General features: G+C 40.8%; 1 protein-coding gene across 9 annotated transcripts in view; it reads right to left on the minus strand.

Moving 5' to 3' along the window:
- Positions 1–17,932, minus strand: part of LOC126192659 (ribosome-releasing factor 2, mitochondrial) — a 253,755-nt gene that overhangs the window by 22,227 nt on the left and 213,596 nt on the right. The window lies entirely within an intron of this gene.

Below are 17,932 nucleotides of genomic sequence, written 5' to 3' on the forward strand. Positions count from 1 at the left end.
GATTTCATAGGGATGAACCAACAGGTTGCGAAGGTTAGGTGGACGGCGGAAAGACACTCTTGGTGGGGTGAGGAGGATTTCATGAAGGATGGATCTCATTTCAGGGCAGGATTTGAGGAAGTTGTATCCCTGCTGGAGAGCCACATTCAGAGTCTGTTCCAGTCCCGGAAAGTATCCTGTCACAAGTGGGGCACTTTTGGGGTTCTTCTGTGGGAGGTTCTGGGTTTGAGGGGATGAGGAAGTGGCTCTACCTATTTGCTTCTCTACCAGGTCGGGAGGGTAGTTGTGGGATGCGAAAGCTGTTTTCAGGTTATTTGTGTAATGGTTCATGGATTCAGGACTGGAGCAGATTCGTTTGCCACAAAGACCTAAGCTGTAGGGAAGCGACCGTTTGATATGGAATGGGTGGCTGCTGTCAAAATGGAGGTACTGTTGCTTGTTCGTGGGTTTGATGTGGACGGATGTGTGAAGCTGGCCATTGGACAGATGGAGGTCAACGTCGAGGAAAGTGGCATGGGATTTGGAGTAGGACCAGGTGAATCTGATGGAACCAAAGGAGTTGAGGTTGGAGAGGAAATTCTGGAGTTCTTCTTCACTGTGAGTCCAGATCATGAAGATGTCATCAATAAATCTGTACCAAACTTAGGGTTGGCAGGCTTGGGTAACCAAGAAGGCTTCCTCTAAGCGACCCATAAATAGGTTGGCGTATGAGGGGGCCATTCTGGTACCAATGGCTGTTCCCTTTAATTGTTGGTATGTCTGGCCTTCAAAAGTGAAGAAGTTGTGGGTTAGGATGAAGCTGGCTAAGGTAATGAGGAAAGAGGTTTTAGGTAGGGCAGCAGGTGATCGGCGTGAAAGGAAGTGCTCCATCGCAGCGAGGCCCTGGACGTGCGGGATATTAGTGTATAAGGAAGTGGCATCAATGGTTACAAGGATGGTTTCCGAGGGTAACAGATTGGGTAAGGATTCCAGGCATCTGAGAAAGTGGTTGGTGTCTTTGATGAAGGATGGGAGACTGCATGTAATGGGTGGAGGTGTTGATCTACGTAGGCACAGATACGTTCCGTGAGGGCTTGGTAACCAGCTACAATGGGGCGGCCGGGATGATTGGGTTTGTGAATTTTAGGAAGTAGGTTTCGGATTTGGAACTGGTATAAGGACTGATGGACCAAACTGAACAATCCATAGCCCTCACCCGCCTAATCCTTCACCTACACATCAACTCATCCAATGAACACACCCGTCAACTCCTATCCAAAGGCTTCACCTTCAGCCCTACTCCCAGATTCAACCAAACAGCCCTCGTCAAAGATTTACTGTCCTATACGCGTACTCTCTGCTGGAAATACCACTTTGCCACGAAGAAAAATAATCCTAATCCTACTCCTAATGATCCAACTCCCCGAGACACTATCCAAATTAAACCCTGCCTGGAACAGTTCCGTCCTCCGACACAGTGGGACCCACCTTTTCTTCCTCAAAATCACCCTCTCCAAACCTTCCAGGAATTTCTCACTTCCAGCCTTGCCTCTCAATCCTTCTTGAAAAACCTTAATCCTACTCCCAACATCACCTCAGCTGAAGCCCAGGCTATCCGTGATCTGAAGGCTGACCGATCCATCGTCATTCTTCCGGCTGACAAGGGTTCCACGACTGTGGTACTTGATCGTTGGGAGTATGTGGCTCAGGGACTGCGTCAGCTTTCAGACAACACTACATACAAAGTTTGCCAAGGTAATCCCATCCCTGATGTCCAGGTGGAGCTTCAAGGAATCATCAGAACCTTAGGCCTGCTACAAAACCTTTCACCTAACTCCATCAACCTCCTAACCCCACAAACACCCCGCACCCCTACCTTCTACCTACTTCCTAAAATTCACAAACCCAATCATCCCGGCCGCCCCATTGTAGCTGGTTACCAAGCCCCCACAGGACGTATCTGTGCCTACGTAGATCAACACCTTCAACCCATTACATGCAGTCTCCCATCCTTCATCAAAGACACCAACCACTTTATCGGACGCCTGGAATCCTTACCCAATCTGTTACCCTCGGAAACCATCCTTGTAACCATTGATGCCACTTCCTTATACACAAATATTCCGCACGTCCAGGGCCTCGCTGCGATGGAGTACTTCCTTTCACGCCGATCACCTGCCACCCTACCTAAAACCTCTTTCCTCATTAACTTAGCCAGCTTCATCCTAACCCACAACTTCTTCACTTTTGAAGGCCAGACACACCAACAATTAAAGGGAACAGCCATGGGTACCAGGGTGGCCCCCTCATACGCCAACCTATTTATGGGTTGCTTAGAGGAAGCCTCCTTGGTTACCCAAGCCTGCCAATCCAAAGTTTGGTACAGATTTATTGATGACATCTTCATGATGTGGACTCACAGTGAAGAAGAACTCCAGAATTTCCTCTCCAACCTCAACTCCTTTGGTTCCATCAGATTCATCTGGTCCTACTCCAAATCCCATGCCACTTTCCTCGACGTTGTCCTCCATCTGTCCAATGGCCAGCTTCACACATCCGTCCACATCAAATCCACCAACAAGCAACAGTACCTCCATTTTGACAGCAGCCACCCATTCCATATCAAACGGTTGCTTCCCTACAGCTTAGGTCTTTGTGACTGGATCAGACTCTGAATGTGGCTCTCCAGCAGGGATACGACTTCCTCAAATCCTGACCTGAAATGAGATCCATCTTTCATGAAATCCTCCTCACCCCACCAAGAGTGTCTTTCCGCCGTCCACCTAACCTTCGCAACCTGTTGGTTCATCCCTATGAAATCCCCAAACCACCTTCCCTACCCTCTGGCTCCTACCCTTGTAACCAACCCCAGTGTAAGACCTGTCCCATGCACTCTCCCACCAAGACCTACTCCAGTCCTGTAACCTGGAAGGTGTACACGATCAAAGGCAGAGCCACGTGTGAAAGCACCCACGTGATTTACCAACTGACATGTCTACACTGTGAAGCCTTCTATGTGGGAATGACCAGCAACAAACTGTCCATTCGCATGAACGGACACAGGCAGACAGTGTTTGTTGGTAATGACCATCACCCTGTGGCTAAACATGTCTTGGTGCACGGCCAACACATCTTGGCACAGTGTTACACCGTCTGGGTTATCTGGATACTTCCCACTGACACTAACCTATCAGAAATCCGGAGATGGGAACTTGCCCTTCAATATATTCTCTCTTCCCGTTACCCACCAGCCCTCAACCTCCGCTAATTTCAAGTTGCCGCCACTCATACCTCACCTGTCATTGAACAACATCTTTGCCTCTGTACTTCCACCTCAACTGACAGCTCTGCCCAACCTCTTTGCATTTACATGTCTGCCTGTGTGTGTATATGTGCGGATGGATATGTGTGTGTGTGCAAGTGTATACCTGTCCTTTTTTCCCCCCTAACGTAAGTCTTTCCACTCCCGGGATTGGAATGACTCCTTAGCTTCTCCCTTAAAACCCACATCCTTTCGTCTTTCCCTGTCCTTCCCTCTTTCCTGGCAAAGCAAACTTGGGTTGCGAAAGCTTGAAATTTGTGTGTGTTTTTTATTGTCTCTATCAACATACCAACACTTTCGTTTGGTAAGTTGCAGCTTCTTTGTTTCTAGATATATTTTTCCCATGTGGAATGTGTCCCTCTATTATATTCATATAATTAATTAAGAAATGAGTTATAAGAAATTATCAAAGAATTAATGCATGTTGGGATTTGATTATATAGAGTGTGTGTTAATTTTATTTTGTTTCAGGCCCTTTGATGTCTTCTCAGTGCTAAAAGAGCCATTGAAGAAGTATCAATAAATAATTGGGTGGCAAGTTTCTTTTTACACATACTTACAAAATCTTTCAACAATTATCAGTGATGCTGTATTGCTATATTGTCACATATGGATCCATGAATAATATTTAGATGAAGTCACATGTTTACATATGTAATCAGCAGGAGTTATATCTCACAGCAGAATATCCAAGGAAAATTTTTTAAATAATGAGGCACTGACAGTCATTCTTAAATGCTACCTTCACTACACTGCAACCAACCTTACCCAGCAGATATCAGGAAATGAGGATCTGAATCTCAAAGCAGCAGTGAGGTATGAGTCAATCTAGTGCAGCTATGATAGTACTACACATACGTCATTTTGGGTGGGGGTGGGTGGGTGGGGGATGGGGGGGGGGGGAGGAGGACTTCACAATAAATTTGTAATAGTAGGAATGCAGTACGTTGTAATAGCAGCATGCAGCAAATAGTAATGTTCATTATGCCTAATACATTAACAGGATGTATGATAATATGGCCTACTGTTGTTATATTAATAATCAGCTATAAGTTTAGAAAATGAGTAAATAAATACATGAAGTTGCTTCATTAATACAGTGTCACAACAGAATGACTTGAAGGAAATACTCCTTGGCAGGACACCAGCTGGTTTTCCATCACATATAGGTTCCCAGTTTCTCTTCCCCCCACTGGTATTTAACCATCCAACTCAATTTGAAGGTAACAGCTCACCAGGAAATAACCCACTATTAAAGTGAGCCTCTGTCATGCATCATGACTACATCATTTCTTCTGATTCCTTTGTGTCCTGGTATACATTTTTGTAGCAGAAGAGTGGCTGCATAGATCTGTTGAATCGTTTAGATGATGTCTAGTCCAGAATCTTCAAAGATCACAGAAAATTCAAAATTGCAAGTTGTAAAATTATGACATCATCTGGAAGATTAAACCTGAGGCAAAATCCTTCATGATCACATTCAGTTCAAAATTTAATACTGTAAAATTATGAAAACATCTGCAAGATGAAACCTGAGCACTGAAATATGGAAGACAGCTAATCATTCAAGAACCAACTGTACTAAGTCCAATTAGTACACACAGCAATACACTGCTTGGTAAGAAAAAGAGTAGCACCCAGAAGACCAGGTCTTACATCAATGTAAATATGTACACTTACCAACATTGGTGGCTACATAATTGATTAGAGTTGCAATTCTCTGTAACAGGTAGAACAGCCACATTAATGCATTAGTGTTATGACCTGGGGAAAATCCATATTTTTTTGGCATGTTTGGATGTGTCAGTGCCTCAATGTTGGATTACATGGGATCATGGCAAGCACACTCGCAGTCATGGTTTTGGTTGACAACATCTGACCACCACAAGGGAGGATCGATATTTTGGTGAACTAGCTGCAGTGCCTTGACTTCAGGTGCTGGAGATTCTTTGGCATGTTGTGGGATGATATAACTTTCACATGTGCCATTATTAAGACTGTGAGCAAGTGCGGTACACAGAGAGGGGTGTGAACAGTAAATTGAGCAGACAGTTTGCTAGCAGCAGCAAGCATGTCAAGGTTGCCCAGAACAGTGACAGAGGCAACTCAAAAAAGCAGCAGGTTTTGCTGTTTGAAGGTGGCTATGTGATGGAAAGCCACATGTAAAGCCATTGGTTCCTATGTGGCACTCTCCCTGCTGATTTGGAGCATTTCCATGTGGCAAATCCAGGGTTTAATTCTGCCACAAAGGTGCTTCACCATGGTGTACCTACTGCGAGTCCATTATGGTAGTCATTATCATCATGCAAAGGAAATTAATGGTGAGATCCCATCTGCTACTACATAGTAGATTAGATTTAGTTTTTGTTCCATAGACCCAAAAAATGAGATGATTCGCGTGGGTGTGGAACATGTCAGAAAGTATAACATAAAAAATTTGAATATAATACTTACTACCCTGATTATTTGCCACGATATTGTCAAAACAGGTGAATACAATACAGTAAACTGGAACAGCTAATATTTACAGAATAAATACGATGTCAGAATGAAACATTGTTATGCACTATTAATAAATTTATCATACACAAAATACCTAATCTTGCCTGTTGTGACCAAGTGCTGTCAAAACTGAAATCTAACAGACATTTTTACTTAAGCTGTCCTAACAGTCTCTGTTAAGATATTAATCTATAGAGCAGAAGGAGTTACCTATCAAAAAGTCTTTCGAACTCTGTTTAAACTGTGCTTTAACTGTAACCAAGTTTTTAATGGTTGCTGGCAATTTATTGAAAATGTGTGTTCCTGAAAACTGGACTCCTTTTTTTGATTAAGGTAAGTGATTTTAGAATTTTATGTAGATGGTTCTTATTCCTAGTATTGAAACTATGTAGTGAGCTATTGGTTGGAAATAAAGATTTCTTACTTGGAACAAATTGCATTAAGGAATAAATATACTGAGAAGCATTGGTTAGAATACAAAGTTGCTTGAACAGGTTTCTACATGATGTTCTTGAATTTACACCACAAATGATTCTTATTACACGCTTTTGCAGGCTACAAACTTTTGCTCGGTTTGATGAGTTACCCCAGAATATTATCCCTTATGACATAATAGAATGAAAGTAAGCAAAGTATCCAAGGTCTTTTTTTTATGCCTTCTTACATCTGACATCATTCTCTCTGCAAATAGAGACTTGTTTATGTGCTTAAGCAATTATGTGGTGTGATCCTTCAAACTTAATTTATTATCGAGTTGTAATCCCAGAAATTTAACACTGTCAAACTCTTTGATCTGTATGTTTTCATATGTTATACAAATGCTAGAAGGAAATCTCTTACAGGTTCTGAACTGCATATAATCGGTCTTTTCAAAGTTTAATGACAGTGAATTAGACTTAAACCATTTATTAATGTCAGTGAAAATTTGAGTAGCAAGTATTTCTAAATCTGTACTGGACTTGTTACTTATTGCAATGTTTGTATCATCTGCAAATAAAACAAACTTAGCATCTGGCAATGTAACAAACAAAAGGTCATTAATGTACGCAAGAAAAAGCAATTGACCAAGATGGAACCTTGAGAAACGCCACATGTAATTAATTCTCAATCAGATGAAGACTGACTGCTTACTGCATAGGTATTTCACAATGACACCCTTTGTTTCCTGTTAGTTAGATAAGACTCAAACCTTTTCGCAGCACTGCTGGTGACATCCTAATATTATAATTTACTTAAGAGAATCTTGTGTGGATCAGTCTTGATAGTGTGGGAGTTTGGCTGTCCAATCATTCACATTCCTGTTCTTATATTGGTTATGAAGGATTAGGTATCTACCACTACAATACTATGTTACAGATTTATATATTCCTCTTATTTAAGATTTCAAAGGGAGTGTGAGTTAAATGGTTTTTCAAGGCAAGAAACACTGCACCTGTCTGGCTGCCTTGATCCAAGGTTTTCAGGATGTCATGCAAGAAAAGTTCAAGTTGAGTATCATATGGTCAATTTTTCTGGAAACCATGATGCAACGGCAATCATTCAGTTTGAGGTACCTCATATGTTTGAGCTTGGAATATGTTCTAAGATTCTACAACAAATTGATGTCAAGGATATTGGTTGGTAACTTAGTGGATAGTTTCTGCTGCCCTTCTTATAGAAGTATGTGACATGTGCTTTCTTCCAATCACTTGGCATGGTTTTTTGTTTGAGGAATTTATGTGTACTGTGGTTAAAAAAGGGGCTAATTCTTCCACAAATTCAGTATAATATCTGATAGGGATTCCATCAACGTATGGAGCTTTGCTGAATTTTAGTGATTCCAGTTGTTTCTATATGCCACTGACATTAATATCTGTTAGAATTGTTTCTACAGTGGAGCAAGAATTAAATTGGGGCAATACTGCTGGATTTTCTTTGAAAATGGACAGCAGAATTTCTGCTTTGCTGCCCTCAGTTTTTGTTCCTGATTGGTCTATGAGTGTCTGGATACTAACTTTGGTTACCACTAAACAGCCTTTACACTCCATTGGGTTTTGCAAGAAATATTTCGAGTGTGGTAGTCATTGAAGGCTTCACACATTGCCCTCTTGACAACCAAATGTATTTCATTCATTGTAAGGAAGGACCCAGTATCACTGCTTGAAACAATTATTGATTATTACAACAGCTGTTTTGGAAGATTTCCATTTTCAAGTACGTCTACATTGTCCTGATGTACATATAGTGTCTGGTGTGACTGTATCTGGTGACTATTCTCATTATATTTCACGTTAAATTTTAAAATACTGATTTCATGTCAATTTTGTGCTGTTTTATACAGGTGGCATAATGTTTTGATATAATGTTGTAGATATCTCCTGTAATTTTTGACAGTTCACACCATAGATGCTTTATATTTACATTCGCGATTATGTAAATATAAAACATCTATGGTGTTTTACAACTATGTAAAGTAAAACATCTATGGTGTGAACTGTCAAAAAATTGCAGGAAATACTTACAATATTATATCAAAATATTATAAAACAGTACAAAACTGACATGAAATCAATATTTCAGAATTTCACATGAAATATAATAAGAACAGTCACCAGATACAGACACACCAAATGTTATATATATATATATATATATATATATATATATATATATATATATATATATATATATATATATATATATATATATATATATATGTCAGGACAATGTAGATGTATTTGAAAATGGAAATCTTCCAAAACAGCTGTTGTAATAATCAATAAATGTTTTATAGTTCACTACAGGCCCCATCATAAAGAAAAAAAATATTTGATTCATCTTCTCTCTGTTTATAGCCATATGCTTCATTTTACACCTCTTATGCAGTAGTCTCTGGTTCTTAGAAATTTCTTTATAGTGACTGTATGCCATGGAGGTCCCTCCTTAATGAGTTGCTCTACTAGATACAATATATCCAAAAAATTTTAAAACTTGAGCCACAGGTCTTCTACATGCTCCTATCCTGAGCTAACAAGTTCCTCATTGAGATATGACACTATTACCACTTTATTTAGTTTGCTGAACTTTGTTTTGGTTGCCCTTTGTACTTTATTAATCATTATTGTTACAACTGCCTCATTATCACTGATACCAACTTCAGTGTGGACCACCACAAAAATAGGCAAGTTCCATTTGTTCCCATAAAATCAACATATTTTCATCATTAATGGGCTTTTAAACTATCTGTCGCTGGTAGTTTTCAGAGAAGGCATCATGCTAGATGTCTTGACACATTCATCACAAACACTGTAATTAAAAATATTTATTGTTGGATGCTTAAAGTATCCTCCAACAATTATAGTATCATTGAGGTACTTGCATTCCAGACAGACATGAGATGGATGCAGATGAGCTAGTGTCTTTGTCATGGAGGATACATGTGAAGATAGGTATGGGCAGACACACAGATCCCATGTTTACTTGCTGTTGGCAATAGGCCTGCCCTGGCAGTTCCTACACAGACATCACCTACCTTGGACCTGGCCTTTGCCTAGCTCTGTGCTGTTTTCTCTGTTCTTACTTAATTGCTCGCCACACTGTATTTCCACCTTGCTTGTCCATACACAGTGTCTGGATTCTTGTTCTGCTGCAGATTGAATTCCATGTCCTGCATTCAGTGCCCCAGTCCATTGTCAAACAACTGTCACCTACTCCAGTTAGATTTTGTGCCAAAAGTTACAGTTTTGTGGCACTGTCATGCATTCGCAGACACAAAAATTGTGATGTAGGGTGTTCTTAAGCATGAGATGGTATTTTTCATAGTGTTAAATTGCACCCAACATGGCCCTGGAAATTTTACAATGTCAGGAGGAGTAGCTGCACTTGCAGCAGCAGCATCAAAAGCTGCAGCAGGAGCAGATGAAAGAACTGCTCAAACAGAATCCAGCATTACTGTCTAATCATGCTATGCTGGTGGTGACCAGACACCCACAGAGAAGCCTTCTCCCATGACACTGGCTTCAATGAGTCTGCACAAAGGTGGGAGAATTACCTGGACTAGTTCTTGCTGCACTGCCAGATAAGGCATATCATCGATTCAGTAGATGAGACTGCCTTGTTTTTGTCCTCCAGCATGGGATTGCGTGAAATTGTGCAGAATTTGCATCCCTCTACCGAGACTTAGAAACTTAACTCTGAGGAACTTTGTCAGTTGCTCACTTAGTATTTAATCATCAAACCCATTTGGTGGCAACATGGTTACAGTTTAACTAGCACCACAAGCACTCCAAGCAGTCATATGCAGTGTGGATCTCCAACCTGCAAGGTCTCCCACAAAAATGTAGATTTGAGTGTCCCCCAAAGTGCTACATGATATGCAGAGCCACTAATTATCCAGTTAACAGCTGACCCTGATGTCCAAACTAGGGCATTGGCTTTGTACGACTTGTCTTTAGCCAAAGTTGTTAAGACTGTGGAGTTGCATGAACTTATAGCAGTGGCAAAGCACATCCCGTCTGACAGGTGGGAGCTAGTGAAGTTAGATGTGCATGGTAACCAGCCCTTGGTGCCCTTTGTCATCAGCCAAGCAGCTTTACCTTCCATTGAGCCACTGTGTGTTGACACCATTGACAGCTTGTGTGCAGTGCCATAATGGTGCTGCCTGTCTTCACCCGCATTGGGCTCAGTGGATATGAGTCAGTTGAAGTATCATAATCCTCGCTTGCATCATTTTTTGTGTTCTCCATATTGCTACCCTTCTGCACTTATCTCCACTCAGTGAGAAAGCTGGCAGTCCTGCCCCAGTTGTCTTTCGGTGCATATCTGACAGGACTATCTGCACATGAATGCCTCATACAGGTCATGTCACAAAGTAGGCCATTTGGCAACAGGTTGTGAAAGTTGGGGATCATGGGACACTCATTAGAGGCCCCACTGTATTCTCTGGACCTGGAGGCTGTCTCAGATGCCCCACAAGCATAACCCCAGCTTATTCTGTTAGCACTGGTACTGGGTGGGCAAATGATTGAGTTTCAGGTAGACATGGCAGAAACTGTCGACCTAATTAACTTAGAAACATACAAGCTCTTAGGCTGCTCAGTGTTTCAATGACACTACATCAAGTTGTGTCTTTTAATAAAGAGAGTATTCCTTTGAGGAACTACTTTCCATCTCTGCAGATTATAAGAATGTGGAATTGTAAATTAGGTTGTTAGTGGTTAATTCCCTGTTGGTGGAAAATATTTTTGGGTTATTTTGCTTTCCTGTTTTTGGCTTCCAGGCAGTTGACAAAGTACATTTAGTGTCTCAGTTGGTCCCCTCTCAAGATTTGAACTCTACTGTAGTCATATGACCAGCTGTTTGAGAATACTTTGTGTCAGGCAGAAACTTGTGATGCACATGGCTCCCTTAAACCATTAGCGACACCAAAATTTTGACGCTCCCACCCCTTCTCTTCGCGGTGCATGTCAAGGCCAAGGGCAAGGCCAAGTTGCATCATTGGTAGCACCTCGGCAGTAATTCAGAAGCCAGGCAGCAATTATAAAGAGGTGATCAATGCACAAGTGTCGTGGACTTGTATCCAACTCTTCAGCTGGAGGTGTTGTTGGCAAAATTTTCAGAGGAGTCAATACTTTTCATGGATTGACTTGCTCAAAGCAATGCTACAGTTGCCATTGGGCAGCACTTCTCATAGTTTCTTAGTTGCCAACACCCTGTTTCCTCCTCACCAGTTTAATTATTTGCCTTTGAGAATTTTGTCTGCAGCAGAAATTTATCAATGATATTTAGAATAGTTGATTTAGCACATTACCTGTTGCATCAGCTCCCTCTACGACAGCTAGGTCACAGAATTCATGTGAGAGGAGCCTTTTCCAAATCTGCGTGCAGTTTTTCTGCACATTCTAGGGAACAGCTTCATTGGAAACTGGAAAAATGTAACTTTTTCCCCCAAAGGTGCATTTTTTGGGACATGTGCTTCATCCTTAAAGATGAACACATCAAAGCCACCATCAATCTGTGAAAGGCCTAGAACCTGAAGGAGCTCCAGTCCTTTTTGGGCAAGATTTCTTATTATGCTAAGTTCACTTCCCAGGCCATGCACATTGCCATTCTCTTATCCTTCACCAACAGAGCATCAAATTTGTGTAGTCTGTCAATGGACTTTTCAGTCCGTCAAGCAATGTTGATGTTTGCTCAATGTTTGGGATTCTTTACAGAGGGTAAATTATTAACTCTGGCCACCGATGTGTACCAGTACGGGATTGTTGCAGTCCTGTCACACTGGAACTCGGACGATGCTGAACGGTCCACCACTTATGCATCAAAGACACTTACTGTGGCACAATGTAACTACCAGCATGTGGAAAAGAAGGTGCTGGCTATTACTTTATGCACCAAAAAGTTACATGTTTGTTGTGTGAAGTTCCTATTTATTACTAACCACAAGTCCCTCGTTTCTTATTCTGCCCTCAGTCTAAGTTATCAGGTAGAACTGCTGCTCATCAGTGGGCACTCTTTCCAATGACTACTGGTATGAGATTCATTGATGGCCCACTGCCCAGCATTCATGATTGTGGTTGTCAGCAGGAACCAAACTGGAGTTGAATTGACAGGAGGCTTCATTTTCACAGTGGACAATACCTTGCATCAGACGTAGCTGGATTTTCCTTTGACAGTGTGGGAGGTCACAGCCACCATGGGCACTGACTAGCTTTTCCGGAAAATTGTTTCAGCAATCCAGATAGGATAGACGAAGTGCACTCCTTTGGAGCAGTTTCAGTGTTGTGTGCATCTTTTTCTGCTGCAGAATCAGCTCAAAGTTGTTCACGAGATCTTCACGCTTGACACGGTGGAGCAAAGCTGTTGAGTGGTTGGCTCTCCAAGTTGCATCCTCGTGTACATACACGTGCGTTGCACTGGGATATGGCTCAAATGAAGACTTTGGTTTGGTGACCAGCAATCGATCACAATATTGAACATCTCATGCGAGGTTGCATTGTCTGTGCACAGAACCAGGCTCTGCCACCATGTCAAACGTCCACTTTGCCAGTTCTAGAGCATGCTTGGGACAGAATGCATATAGACTTTGTAGGTCAATTTTGGGAAACACTTGATTGTCAGTTATTTTTGTTATTGAGTGTACTCCCCAGTAATGGTCAACAAGATTGTGTCATGAGAGTTTGCACATATTTGCATTCACAGTGGTATCCAGCATCTGTTTTCTTGCCATTTATCGGACAACATCTGTTAACGGGTGTAGCCTGGTGGAATGATTGCCATGGGTGTCACCCCAAGTCACATGCCCCAGACTGTTGCAGCCCACAATGTTGAGGCGTAACATACCACTTCAATAAATGATGTGTTCACAATGTTTATAGTACTGATGTATGATGATCAGCAAACATGCAATTAATTTCCATTAGGTGGACACATAAATTGTGTGGAGATTTCAGATAATCTGTGCATGACACTAAATGCAGATAGACACAGCATTTCTGCAAGATGGTATGACACTGGAAGTTTCGTCACTCTCTGCAGACTCTGCTAACCGTGTCAACTCATCTCTGTCTCAACTTCTGATGTTAGGGATACTAAATCCTTCCTCCCTGAAAAGGTCATCTAGGACTGAAAATGGTCTGGCTTCTGCCACGGCCTCACTCGCAGAACCGAACCCCAGCACCAGATTGTCCACTGGAGGAGACAATGCTGATGCAGCTGGCTCTGCGGGAGGGTAGAAGATTGCAGAGTCCAGAGTAATGATTGGTCCACCAGCATCACTTGGGACAAAAACTCGTGCCCTGGTAAGTGGGCAAAGGAGAACTCCAGTTCAGATACCAGTGGTACTGGCAGCAAGTGAATATGCTGTCTCATTTGGGAGCCACCCACTGAAACAAATCCATGAATGACCCTATCATCTGGATGGCTTGGAGGCAGTGGCATTGAGGGTCCAACAGGTTGTGATGCATCTGATTGGAATGACGATTCAACAGCTACTGACCAACATCCACCACAAACAAATGCAGGTGTTTGTGGCTTACCACTATGCCCAGCAGCCCCTCCCCCTTCAACTGGTCAGTGGAATAGCACCTAATGCTATCACGGAGGTCACTTGCAGAGTACTGTACGACCCGAGCCATTGACATAGGTCTGTACATGCCAGCAGCAATAGGCATGTCCCAGCAATTCATATGCAGATAGCAATTACCATGGACCTGGCCTTTGCCTCATGTTGTGCTCCGTTATCCGTGTGTTTAGTTTATTCAGTCACCCTTACTAGTCATATTGCGTTTTGCTCTTTGCTCATCTCTACATGGTGTATGTGCTCTGTTCCTCTTTCATAGACTGACTCACACGTCATGTTTCATTCCCTCTTCCTGGATTTTGTTTGTTGCCAAGCCATCATTGGCTAGTGTAGTCATATTCTGTGGTGACAGTGATGGTTTCACCATGGTGCCACACTTGTGCAGATACAAAACTAGTGAAATGAAGTTTTTTCTAAAGTTTTTGGTTACGTATGGGGGTGAACTTGTGGTGCATAGAAAGAACCAATTTTAAGTTTATGACCAACCAGATATTGAGTCCTGAAAAAACAATGTTAGATGCAACTTCAAGTTACATCTCGATGGATTTGAGTTTCTTGTCTGCTGTGACAGATATATCACCTCCATAACCCATCAACCTATCCTTTCCATATACAGTTAAATTTCCCAGGACCTCATCGCTAAATCAATTTTGAGCCTTAATCAGCTTTCCATACTGTGTATTAAGTGAGCTCCACTGCCTTTTCTTTAGTTGCAATTCAAACTCAGGCACTTTTTTGTGAGTATTTTGGCAGTGAATCACTGGCATTTTACACCATTCACCTCTAAATTATATTTGCTTGGTTCTTACACTGAGACTACTGGTTGTCTTACAACTATCGTTATTTCAACTGGCTGGAGAGTTGCCTAATCTAAGAAACACTTCTCTGCACCCTGCAAACAGTCAGCTACCCAGGTAACAGCCTCTGGTATGTAGTGCACACCTGACCCATTTAGGATCAGAAACCTTTCTTTTGTTGACAAAAAAAGAGAGATGCTTTTAATAGCAGACACTTGTAACAGTCATTTCTTAGAAGGAGTAACTCAAAAGATTCATGCAATCAGTTCACGAGATAAGCCAATTCAGAATGTAAATAAATCAGTGCCATATCTTCACAACCAAACCACAGTTTATACAGTATATTATTATTTCAACTTTTGCCAGTATTCTCTAAAATGTTAGAAAAAGTAATGTACAGGCAGCTTCTCAACCATCTGACCACAAATAACATATTATAAAGAACACAGTTTGGATTTCTGAAGGGTTCTGGTATCGAGAAGGCTATTTACACCTACAGTGAAAATGTACTTAATTCATGAAATAACAAATTACTAGCTGCAGGTATTTTCTGTAATTTGTCAAAGGCATTTGACTGTGTGAACCACAACATCCTTTTAAATAAATTAGAATTCTATGGTGTCACGGGCAGTGCTGCAAAACGGTTAAGTCATACCTCGCTAACAGGAAACAAAGGGTGTCAGTGCAAGGGACTAGTGAATTAAGTCATCAGTCATCATCAGAATGGGAAGGATCCATCTTAAGGCCATTGCTTTTTCCTGTGTACATTAATGATCTCTCATCAATTACACTGCCAAAAGCAGAGTTCATTTTGTTTGCGGATGACACAAGTATTGCAATAAATAGTATGTCGAGTGTAGTTCTAGAAAGATCTGCTAATGATATTTTCATGGATATTAATAAATGGTTTAAAGCCAACTCACTGACATTAAACTTCGAAAAGACTCACTATATGCAATTCAGAACCTGTAAGAGGTTTCCACCCAGCATATGCATAAAGAATGAAGAAGACCAGATAGAAGAGGTTGACAATCTTAAATTCCTGGGATTACAACTTGATAATAAATTCAGTTGGGAGGAGCACGCCACAGAACTGCAGAAACGCCTTAACAAATCTGTATTTGCAATTCGAGTCTTAGCAGACATAGGCGACATAAAAATGAAAAAGCTTGCATACTTTGCCTATTTTCATTCCATAATGTCATACAGTATAATATTTTGGGGTAACTCTTCAAGTCAAACAAAAGTTTTCAGAGTCCAAATGCGTGTAATACGTATTATTTGTGGAGTAAATTCATGGACGTCCTGTAGAAACCTCTTCAAAGAACTGGGCATACTAACTACTGCCTCTCAGTGTATTTACTCCTTAATGAAATTTGTCCTAAATAATATATCACTTTTTCCAACAAACAGCTCAGTTCTTACATACAATAGCAGAAACAGAAATGATCTGCACAAGGACGTAAAAGCACTTACTTTAGTTCAGAAAGGGGTCTACTACTCATGAACACTCATCTTCAATAATTTGCCAGCAAACATAAAAAATTTAGTTACAAATAAAGATCAGTTTAAAAGGAGCCTGAAAGACTTACTAGTGACCAACTCCTTCTAATCCATTGACGAATTTTTTGATAGAAACAAATGATGTATTGTATATATTCATACTATTAGTATTGTTATTTCAGTGTTAAAAAAAAATAAATAAATAAATAAATAAATAAAAAATGTTCCACATCCACGAGGATCTCCTCAGCACGGATCTATGGAATGAAAAACTAATCTAATCTATCTAATCATTAAATATTAAATTGCAATGAAACTCACAGGCTTCTAGGGCAATATAAAAATTTAGTTGCACAGATTATACTTACACAAACTATCACTCACTTTCATTTAATGCCTCAGTACACCCAGTTTCAGCCTTATCATGAAACACTGTCATGTCTTAGGCCACAGATTTAAGACCTCACTCAATAAATTGTACCATTTTATTTCCCTTTTACCTATGAAAGAAAATCTACTGACAGACTTATTGTAGTGTAGCACATTTATTTTGTGGGGATGGTCTTGCATCTTGCTTCTCCTCCATTCCTCCATATGCAGATTTTTTAATGCTACTTCCTGTAATGTAACTTACAACAGCCTATACATGTTGACTAATTAGTGAATTTTTCTCCAGATTTCCAATCAATTCCATTTCAGTTCCTTTATCATGACAGTGATACCACTGAACTGCTAAATATTTTCCTGGACTAATTCTTTTGTGCCTTCCAGGCCTACGATCAGAAATGATTGGTGTGGGTTCCATATGGAACTGAAACAATGCAGATGGGGCCTTGCCAAGTAGTAATTTGGCTCTTGCTTCATCATCCTGGAACAGACCTTAAGATTCTCATTACTTACAGGAGCATCCTGTTTACCTTGTGAAGTACCCCTCTCACATGAAGAGCCCAATGCAACTTGCAGCCGACTGTCACTCCTTGATACATAAAATTAATTGATACAGAGAGTATATCTCCTCCCAGCTTACCCCATCAGTACAAAAAGTTCTGAGACTAGATTAATAAAAAACAGAGACAAGTTAAGAACACAGTTTTTAATGTTTCAGGTGTTCTACATACACTCTCCCCAATCAAGTAAAATGCACAGAACATTCATAAAAACATATGAAACTGTCAGGAAAGTCCTTCTGTGAGATGTTGTTCAACTTGTGTAACACAATGGCCAGAGACAGTAGTCATGTTTGTACGAGTTGTGCTTGCATGAATGTGTGTGTTTTTTATTTCAAAAGGCTTTTTACCAAAAGCTTAAATGTATAGCAGTGTTGTTGCGCCTTTCTTCAACTCAGCATCACCTCTGCATGGTGAGTAGCAATTTATCCTTTTCACAATATTGTCATTATCCCATCCTGGATGTTCCATTGTTTGACATTGGCTTGAATGTCAGTTATGTCATCAAAGCATTGACCATTCATGTGAATTTCTGTGCACTGTCATTTTGAGGTAAATTTTTACAGATAACACCAAGTCTCATCACCTGTTGTCATTTTTTTTTTTTAGAAAAGAATTGTCCCTCTTTTGCTTTTCAGTCAAGCTGCAGCAAGCATCCACATGTCATCGTTTTTGTTTGGGAGTCATGTCGTGCTGGACAAACTTTGCACATCCTTATCTCTTCTTCAAAAGATTCTGGAGAATTTCTTGAACACTCCATTTAGAGATCGATTTGTGACACAACAATGTTTACACATTATGGATGCATGTCCACTAATTAACA

The sequence above is a fragment of the Schistocerca nitens genome, chromosome 1, assembly GCF_023898315.1.
Source record: "Schistocerca nitens isolate TAMUIC-IGC-003100 chromosome 1, iqSchNite1.1, whole genome shotgun sequence".
NCBI classification, from domain to species: Eukaryota; Metazoa; Arthropoda; class Insecta; order Orthoptera; family Acrididae; genus Schistocerca; species Schistocerca nitens.